Here is an 8,634-nt window from a genome sequence, read left to right as displayed (position 1 = left end):
CGTTGGTATACCGCGTTCAGTGGAGACCACAGCACTATTTTTGAACTCGGGTGCAGCGATCTTGTCTACAAGATTTGACAAGCCTTGAACAGTAAACAAACGAACACAATACGTAAGAAAACATCTTAAACCGCTTTTTAAATATAACAGATAAATATCTCGTTATTACAGCTCTTACCCAGCACGGGGTTTTCAAACCTGACTCGCGGGACTTCTGTGTTCGACCCTTTGTGAAAAAAAGAAGTAAAAGCATTAAACACATACACATCATACATAGGATCGAACAATTATAAAGAATAACAACGCACGTACCGCTTGCCTTGTTCAGAAACCTGATTTCGTCTACGATGTCCGGGATAGACACAATATCATCATCACCTGTAGCGTTAGATACCTGTTTTATTCACCACAATAAACCCATAAATTCGTTTATAAATAAAAACATTCTTAACTATGTGTAATAATAATAATAATAATAATAATAATAATAATAATAATAATAATAATAATAAAAACAAAACACTTACTGTTACGACAGACAGCCATCTCCTCTTTGAAGTATTCTCAAAAATAAAATATAAAGCTTTAAAGGTGAGTTAAAACGAGAATCGACGATTCGCCTAAAATTACACAGCGCTCTGATACACGGCCGCGATCTTAGAGACTTCTGCGTAACTGACCCTACTTTTAAACAAAAAGCATACCTATTGTAGGGTGTGTCGTAAAGCAATTAACACCCCCGCAGACACTCATTATCATAAACAATCTGTAGGATCACACCACGACCCCCCTAGTCATAAAAAAAAACTCTTTGGTCAGGAAGAAACAAAGAGCCATAAATTAAGCACTCCTAGAGAAACGCAGGCCTGTCAAGGACGAGGCCATAAGTTATCCCTCTAGTTCTACCGCCGTGATTGACATTTTGACAGAACGTACTGGCTATGATAAAAACATGTGAATGGGTGTGTTTAGAGAGAGAGAGAGAGGCGTGTCTGAAAACGCGTATGTGTGGGCGGAGTTTAGCGAGAGTGAGGCGTCTCAGTTTAGCTTCATTACTGCTTAACACAGCGACTGGAAGACATCTCTGGAAAATACTTCTCTCCTAGTTTAAACATTACGGAGATTCTTTTAACCAGCACTTTTACATTTTTACCTCGTAAGGATCTTTGTTTAGAAGCCGTGTAATATGCGCTATTCTTTTTAAACAGCTCTTTTAACCATTTTTACCTCCTAAAGTTTTTATGTGTTTTTTTTCGAAACCTAGTAATATGGATTCTTTTTAAACAGCTCTTTTGATAATTTTTTACATCCTAAAGGTTTGAGTTTAGAATGTATGTAATACAAACGATTATTTTAAACAGATTCTTTTTTAAACAGATTCTTTTTTTAAAAAAAGACGCTTTAACTCCTAAACTTTTTATTCAAAGGTAAACCGGGATCCCTAAAAAACATAATCAACAATTGTTTTCATTTATTTCACAAAACAAATATTCTACTCATATATGTACACATTCAAACATCATGCTTTTCTAACAATGTGTTTACACAAACAAAATAACGCCACACAGTAACACAAACACATCCCCATATTAAAAACATTATTTCTTTTCAGACGTATTTCACCCCACCAAAAACCAAACTCATTAACATAAACACCTTTTGTTGGGAGGGGGACTATTCCCCCCCAACACACACCTCTCCACAACACCCCCAGACACAAAGGAGCCAGATTGATCATCTGATAAACTCCATAGGGTTATCCCCTCACCACCCCTACAGACCTGTCAGTCAGGGAAGCACAGAGGGTCATAAATTATCACACACAACACTTTGATTGACAGTTTGACAGAAAGTGTATGATATAACTACTAGCCTTTATTTGTCACATACTGTATACATTAAAGCACAGTGAAATAATTTTCTTCACATATCCCAGCTTGTTAGGAAGTTGGGGTCAGAGTGCAGGGTCAGCCATGATACAGGGCCCCTGGAGGAGAGAGGGTTAAGGGTCTTGCTCAGGTGCCCTACAGTGGCAGCTGGCCGCTTGGTGCTAACACTGACAGTACCCCAAAATATTTCCTAATAGCATCTGAAAATGATTCTTATGTCACCTGCTTCCATAACAACTCCCTGAATTCAACACAACAACCAAACACCTGCACTGAACTCCATTTCCCAGCAGCACAATGGACTACAAACTTCACCACATGATCAATCACATGACCCACTTCCCAGACCACGTTCACCTGATTACTAACTCAGCATTGAGACTGCATCTGTTACTAGTTAGACTAAGAGCCTTTCTATTATGGTGATTTTTTTCAGTTTATTGTATTGAGGAAAACTCTTATCATTCAATCAGATATCTAAAAAAAAAAAACAGTACATAAGATAAAAATGTATTAAATAAGAGCAGCATGTCATATCCTCCTCAGGGGAAGTTTGAGGTAAAAGGAACTAAGTGATTCACTCTGCTCTTTAGCCGCTCGGACATGATTATTACCTGTCTTCTGCTCAACAGTAAACTGTACAGTTTGAGTTGTATTCATTGTCAGGGACAGGACTGTATCCCGTCTCACACCTGTACCTCCACAGACTCTTGTGTTTCACTGGGAATTTGTGTTGACGTTTTCTAAGAACCGCGTGACTGAGTTTCCGTAACCAGGGCAACAATGACGTTGACATGCAAGCTCACATTGTACATGTATATTCTCTTCCTGCTATTTCTTGTGAAATTGGTTTCATTTTATTCACTATTATGTTTCTCACCACTGTGGAGACTTAGTGTATGTATGAAACGATGTATATGAGAATACGGGACAAATGACATCCTGTATTAACTCAATAATTATATTTTTCAATACAGGACAATCCCATATTATACAGTATGAGTGTAAACCCTACTCTAGATACTAGCTAGTTAACTGTAGTTATCTATTAACTTTATCCATTTTAATTACATCAACAAGTGGAAGCAAGAAAGGGGACAATTTGACACAAACTAATTCATTAATAGTCATTTTATTACTGGTTTGGGGTCTGTTTCTTCTTTTTTCTTGTTGTGTATTTGCCTAATTTAGTACCTAGCGTATAGGAAGAAACAGCCCTGGTGATGTTTACAGCAGATGTATCAGTGGTTAAAATTTAGATGTTGGCTGTTGCCTTTAAGCATATTGTCTAACTGGTGTTTGTACTTTTAGCATTTATGAAAATGAGAAGGTTCAGTGAAAGCTTTGAGGACTTGTTTGATAATTTGCACTGGTGTTAGTTCATTACGTATTATTTTATTTCCTTCAGTATCAGGTGTGATTGGAGTGAGAAGTTGGTCAGCTCTGGTCTCAGCACTCAGCTTAAAAACCTCCAATCTGAGAGAACTGCATCTGACTGTGAAAACACTGGATCTGACTGGGAATGAACTAGGAGACTCAGGAGTGAAGAGTCTCTGTGCTGTACTGGAGAATCCTCACTGTAAAGTGAAGACACTGAGGTAAGCTGCCCAAGATGTGTGATTTAATTTCACATAGGCTGCTGTAGCATTTTTAATCGTTGTAGCTGGTGTTTCCTCTTGAGTAAAAGACTTTCAGCACATTGGCCACTTTTTGCAGTCATGTAAGTTCCTTTTGAGCGACTGCTGGGTTTTGAGTTTTATTTTCAAACCTGTGCCCACCCTGTTTTACTAGGGCCCTCCCTCTGTTCAGTTTCTGGGCTCACACTTACAAAAACTTTACAGGAATCCTGCAGGAATATTATGCAGATATCCTACAGGATTCTCAGCTCATTTTCCTGTAGAAATACCTTGAGGAATTCTATGAAGGAAAAAACGATATGCTGGAATTCTATCCTACGGAATGATAGTTCCGGAAAGTGTTTGTATCCTGCAGGAACATACAGGGGAAATAACTTCACAGCAATAGAAAAGTATTTTCACAAATGAGTTATTTTTAGGGATGCACCGAATGTTCGGCAACCAAAATTATTCGGCCGAAAATAGCAAAAAAGCATTTTTGGTGTTCGGCCAAATAAGTGAAAATGCCGAATAAATTTGACGAACAATGACATGTTTGATGACGCGACAAAGTAGCCTAGCAACCAGAGTGAGATGCGCGAATGTCACGACCTCGATGACCTCGATGACCTCGATGTGCATGAGCTACGTGCTCTTCAGATGTTTACTGTGGACAATAAACGTGCGTGGACGTGCGTTTGATTGTTTTTGTATTCTGAATTGTATTGATTGTATTCTGTCACATCGCGAGATGTAAGGGAATAGATTACAGAATCAGGTAAAGACGTATTTATTTAAGGGCAGGCAGACAAATCCAAATTGTACTCCAAAAAAACTTAGTCAAGACAGGCAAACGGTCAGGCGATCGGCCAACAGCCATAAATGGAGGAAAACCAGGAATCAAAATCGCGGTCACAGAAAACAGGGTCAAAACACAAAACAAGAAATATGAACTAGTACTATGGACTGGGAGCAGAAAAGCCAGCGGTGACTAAATGAACTAATCTATAGTTTAAACTAACTAAATCTATCAAGGAACGTAACATGAACAACGTATCTATCTATACTATATCTAATATAGTACTCCGTAAGGTGTACAGGGAGGCGAGCAGTATATATCCCCAATATAATCAGCCATATAGAACCGAATAGAACCATTTTCTGCACTCTAGTCAATGCACTTATTAATGCACTTTTTTGTTGTAGGCTACAGAGTGTTCCATTCTTTCAGCAGTCAGTTATAGGCCTAACATAGGCTATTCAACGGGTCTCAAAGATGACCGCATCAAAATATTTTTATTTTACTCATTTATTTATTTAAAGTTACTGTATATTGTGACTTGTTGGTAGCCTATTCATGATGGAATGAAAAAAAAATGTTCAGTGTTAAATAAATATTTTGAAATTGTAGTTTTTGTAAGTGATTTTTTTTTTCTTTGAAAAGCTAGTCAAAACAGTAAAGCACATTTTGACTATTTAATTTAGGCAGTGGTGAAAAAATGGCAAAATAAATGGAAAAGACACGAAAAAACGTGTTTGGCCTTCGGCTTTCGGACAAGTTATTCATTATATTCGGTTTCGGCTTCGGCCAAGAATTTTCATTTCAGTTCATTCCTAATTATTCTATTTATTGAAATTATGTCACATAATGACTGATGCAATCTGTAAAGTTTTCAAGCCTGAGTGCAGTTCAGTCCTAAAAAATACAGAATAAAAAAAAAAAGGTAAGAAATTTTTACTGGATATAATACAATTAACAAAGCGAGCTAACGTTGCACTAACTGCTGTGTGTAAATTATGGTGACAGTTGAATTTGTGAACTTGAATACCTGTGAGAATGCGGTGCCAAAGAGTCATCTCAGTGAATCAAATCTTTACTCAAAAAACATTCATTTACTGGCCCTTTTTGTAAATTACATCATTATACCAGTATGTGTGGAAAGTGAGCATCTTTTTGAGTGTTGTGACTCACTGAATCATTTACTCAACTGATTTGTTAAAACATTGAGTCATTCACGACTAAAGCACGTCTTATTATAGTAAAATGAGCGTTCCTACATATCTACTAAAAGAGTGTTTAAGTAGCGTGTTTTTCCCACTCAAAGCAGATCTACCATCCATCCATCCATCCATCCAACCTCAACTGCTTATCTGTTATAGGGTTGCGGGGGGCAGCAGCTCCAGCAGGAGACCCCAAACTTCCCTTTCCCGAGCCACATTAACCAGCTCTGACTGTGCTCAGCTCTAACCGAGACAATGCGTAGAGGTAAGCCCCACCAGATCTAACTGGTAGCACTCCACCTCCCGCACAAGTGCCAGTTCCTTCCCCACAGTAAGGTGACGTTCCATGTCCCCAGAGCCAGCCTCTGCTGCCCGAGTCTGGTCCGTCGAGGCCCCTGACCTTCACTGCCACCCGTGTAGCAGCGCATCCGACCCCCATGGTAGAGAGGGGGTGCCACGTTGCTTTTTCGGGCTTTGCCCGGCTGGGCTTCGTGGCAAACCCAGCCACCAGGTGCTCGCAGTCGGGCCCTCCCTCTGGGCCCGGCTCCAGACGTGGGCCCCACGCTTCCTCCAGGCAGGGTAACCCCTCCTCTCTTTGCTTTCTTCATGAGGGTTTCTTTGAACAATTCTTACTCTGGCTCCTCCCCTGAGACCACTTTGCCTTGGGAGGCCCTACCAGAAGCACAAATCTCCAGACAACACAGCCCTCAGGTTCATAAGGACACACAAACCTCTCCACCACTATAAGGTGACGGGTTCCCGGAGAAGAGCAGATCTACTATTTTTTCAAGTTCATTTTGTTGACTACATAACCTGCAGATTTTTTTCATTTACGGGAAATAAGAAGTCATCCTGTAGGATAGAATAAGTACTTGGGAACTTTTTTATTTCTGCAGGAGTTGTGCAGTAGTCCTTCAGGAATGATTAAGTCCTGAAGGAGTTTTCTCTTGTGCAGCGAGTGTGCTGGAACTTCCTGCATGTTTCTATTGTACTGCTCCATCCTAAACCCTATAGGGAAATCCTGCACAGTTTGTCAATGTGTCCTGCAGGATTTCATAATTCCAGGATAGCAACAAACATCCTGCAGAAAAATGAAAATCCTGGTCAGAAAACTGGTTGATGATGGAGTGATGCTGTTCCACTTGCGGATAATGGCACCAATGGTGCTTACTGGAGGATTCAGAAATTTTAAAATACGTCTGAATCCGATTCCTTCAACATGTTTTGCAACAATAAGTTTGCAAAGGTCTTGGGAGCGCTCTTTGCTTTTAACCATCATGAGATGTTTCTTGTTTGACACCTTGGTAACGAAAATCCTCTTTATAAGACCATCAATTTACTAACCCAGCTGATATTAATTTGCACAGATAGGAGGTATACTTACTTACAGATTTCAGCTGGGTCCTTGCCTTGGAGAACTGCTTTTTCTTAGTGTTCAATACTTTTTCCCTGTGTCATTCCACTTTATTACACATTATTTATGGACTTTATTGTTGTAAATTCTTTATATTTCCCAATTTCTTGAATTAATACTGATGTCTGGTGAAAATTTCCTGGAAATATATTTACTGAAAAAAATATTGACATGTTGAATACTTATTTTCCCCACTGTAGCTGAGTGACAGTGGCGTTGGTGTGTTCAGTGTGAAAGAATGGGTTAGTTGTGGTGTTTTTCCCATTAATTAGAGTGCAGTCTTTGAACAGTGTCTGGGTTTTCTTTTTGTGTTTTAGGTTTGTACTGCTGTCTGCTTCATTGGCCATTTCAAACAGTGTGTCAGTATTTTGAATAGTGCAGACAGTTTGACTGACCCAGCAGACTTAGCAAGTTAAAGATAACTGCAAGTTAAAGATTTCCTTGTGTTGTCGTCTTTTCTTCTGTTCCTCTTTTCCTTTTCTGACTTCTTTTCCTTTGTTCCCCTTACATAAGAAGCAGCAGAGCACATTGAATGTTGTTAAGCCGGAAAAATGGAATGTGTGGTCATTTGGAATTAAGAAACAATATTACGTATGGTTTACATAAAAAATATTATGTTTCTTGATAACATACGTGTACTTGGGTAGTGCAGTGGTAACATGTAGGTTTAGTATGCCAGTGGCCGGGGTTTGAATCTCAGCTCAGTTTAAAGCTTTTTAAATGAGCAGTTATTTTCACTGTAGAAAGTTTAATGAGTTCCATCTTCTCCTTTCTTTCCAATGGAAACTTTTTTGTTAGATGAAAAGTTATTTAAAAACTGGTATCAAGTGAACACAGAAATCCACACACTGAAAAAATATCTCATTGAATTTACTTAATTCAAATTCCTACATCGGGTCCACATGATTGAATTGAGCTATATTGTACTGTGTGACTCGATCAAAATTAAACCTAATATTTCAACATTTTATGTATTCATTTAAACATGTGGCAACATTTATCAAATGTGTTACAGTAAGAGAATATTCACAAGGTATTTACATATCCTGATTATCACAGACACTCTGAGGTGGGTAGTAACGCACTACATTTACTTCATTACATTTACTTTAGTAACCTTATGAAAAAAAAAAATACTTTTAATAGTTAACTGGCCATACTTATACCCTTACTCAAGACCCTGCAGTGATCTGACACAACAACCATCATCATCATGTTTTTTAGCGTCCTGGAGAGGGGTAGAAGTGAGCATGTCAGAGCGCGCGCACACACACACACATGCAGAGTTCTCCATGTAGTCTGAAATTCAGGATTTTCTCTTGATTTTAATCAGATACAAAAGTAACAAGTACATTTCTACCTGAGTCATCTTTTCATCGTATACTCTAATACACTTACTCAAGTAATTATTATTATTATTATTATTATTATTATTATTATTATTATTATTATTATTATTACTACTACTACTACTTTAACTTTACACCATCGCGTCTTTATCCCCACTGAACAATTGCTCTTTGAGGGTTCAGCTCTACCTGACCAGCTGACCTACATGTTGGAGGTGTGAAAAGGAATGTGTGAAAATGTCTTGGCCAAAACAATAGCAGGAATTATCCACACCCAACCACAAGCACAACTGCAAATGGGCCACAAGCCTAGTCCCACACAAATCCAAAGTGTGAAGGCTATTCCACTGAACTACCCAAAATTC

At 38.6% G+C, this 8,634-nt stretch overlaps 1 long non-coding RNA gene across 1 annotated transcript; it reads right to left on the bottom strand.

The window, feature by feature from the left end:
• LOC108280104 (uncharacterized) lies at window positions 1-537 on the bottom strand. Its single transcript, XR_001815691.3, has 3 exons — window positions 313-537; window positions 179-226; window positions 1-83 (listed from the first exon to the last, which is right to left on the bottom strand). It is a non-coding gene; the product is annotated as an uncharacterized LOC108280104 (long non-coding RNA).
• Window positions 538-8,634: the final 8,097 nt, after the last annotated feature.

The sequence above is a fragment of the Ictalurus punctatus genome, chromosome 19, assembly GCF_001660625.3.
Source record: "Ictalurus punctatus breed USDA103 chromosome 19, Coco_2.0, whole genome shotgun sequence".
NCBI classification, from domain to species: Eukaryota; Metazoa; Chordata; class Actinopteri; order Siluriformes; family Ictaluridae; genus Ictalurus; species Ictalurus punctatus.
The sequence above is the reverse complement of the archived record's forward strand: the minus strand, read 5'-3'. Positions and strand labels throughout refer to the sequence as shown.